This window comes from Puntigrus tetrazona, chromosome 2 (genome assembly GCF_018831695.1).
Source record: "Puntigrus tetrazona isolate hp1 chromosome 2, ASM1883169v1, whole genome shotgun sequence".
NCBI lineage: Eukaryota > Metazoa > Chordata > Actinopteri > Cypriniformes > Cyprinidae > Puntigrus > Puntigrus tetrazona.
This window is the reverse complement of record NC_056700.1, coordinates 23,214,400-23,216,481: the sequence shown is the minus strand read 5'-3', so window position 1 is coordinate 23,216,481 and position 2,082 is coordinate 23,214,400.

Below are 2,082 nucleotides of genomic sequence, written 5' to 3'. Positions count from 1 at the left end.
GCCATCCCGATGGAGATAGCTCTGACTCTCACGGCCAATAAAGCCCCAGACCTCCCGAGATCATAAAACTTCTGGACTGGGAGGACAACGAAGACCACTATACCATGGTCATGGAGCGCCCATGCCCTGCGTGGATTTAAAGACTTTTGTTAAGTTTCCACGGAGAGCGCCTCGATGAGGTCACCGCCAAAAAGATCATGTGGCAGGTCATCGGGCCGCTAACAGCTGTATCAAGCGTGAGTCTTTCACCGACATAAAATTGGAAAACCTCCTGGTAAACCCAGACAACATGGAGGTGAAATTAATTGACTTTGGTTGTGGTGCGCAAATGCAGAGATATGGCTATAAAGTCTTCAGTGGTATGTATGGCTTTGTTCATTATCTCACAGAATTACATCCTGTATAAATGAGTCAACATGATGTGTAAATGTATTGAAGGAATGAAATCTCTTTCCTCCAGGCACAAAACTGTACTGTCCACCAGAGGTCACCGTGAAAGGCAGATACCATGCGGCTTCTCTACAACAGTGTGGTCGCTAGGAATCCTCCTGTTCTTGATGGCCTGTGGGTATTATCCCACAGAATACGACCTCCATCTGATCAGTAAGAGGAGCTGACCAGACCTGGCCTGTCACAAGGTAAGATCTTCATCAAAGAAGAACGAAACCACTCAAAAAGACCGTAGCTTGAAAGAGAGCAGGTGTAAAGAATAAGCTAATAAATCAAACGTAGTCTCTGCTCTTTTTGGACAGAATGCTGCCAGATCATAGCTTCGTGTTTGCAGTCTGATCCAAAGCGAGGATCAATCTGGAGAAGATGCTTCTCCATGATTGGTTTAAGGTACTAAGTCTAAGATTAATTAATTGTTTGGTTGTTTGCCAAATTAAATTTGTAATGTCTTTAGGCTGTTAATGCTGATTTTTTAAAGCAGGTCGTGGAGTAATACATGAAGAACTGTCACAACAGCTGTCACATATGTGGCTTTCCTGTCCTCCATCCACGCCTTGGCGCCGACTTGACCAGCAATACTTTACAATAATATTTAAAGATACTTAGTTAAAGATATACTACTATTCTTATTCAATACTTAAGATAGTTCAGTGTAGAAGTTACATAAGATAAATGTAGATATAAGATAAGATATAAGTGTATAAGATAGATAAGTGTATTAGAGAAGTTCTGTCTGTGTATAAGATATGTGTACATGTTTATGAATATATTTAATAAAATTATTGAATTCATAATAAAAAAATACTAAAGTCTATAATTGAGTATTTGAGGTCACTGAGTCATATCAGAGAATGTGTTGAGTAGATGGACATCTGCATACCTTCTATGGGTCCTACAGTTATGGAGTTTGTATCTTCCCCACTCCTTAGAGTTTCAGAAAATCCAAAATAAAAAAATTTGTTTACATAATATATGTAATTAATATGTATCGATAAATATACACATGCAGAATGTATTTAGAGAATATTTTATTTTTTAATTATACTTGTATTTACTTCTATATTTATATTTATATAATTAATACTATTAACAAATATATTTAATACATATAAATTACATATTTTTCTAAATATATACATGAAAGTGTGTGTATTTGTATTTATATATACATAACAAATATACACAGCACACACATGTAAGCAATATTTTGATACTAAACTTTGACAGCAGTAAAGCAATTCAACAACCAAATTTAAAACACAGCTTCAAAATTCATGAAACTAAACACGCTTTCTTCCAAATGACTTCTTCTTTATATGGACATGGTTTCAATACTGCCCTCTAACGCCAAGACTTTGTCGGTGTTCATTTTTACACCATGTTGTGGTTCTCATTTGTCTTTTTCACGACATTATTTACATACAGTCAGTGTCTTGTTTTATATTCATTAGGGTCAGGGTTGATTTTGCCAGTTTCACTCAAAATGGTGCGAAACATAATTTCAGTTGAATAAAATTATTAAATAAGTAAAGGTCTATGAATATGGCTCTGACAATATCACAAAATAAAGGATAATGCTTGTGGGAGCTATAAAAAAATATTTTCATACCCTCAGAAAACCAGTACAACCAT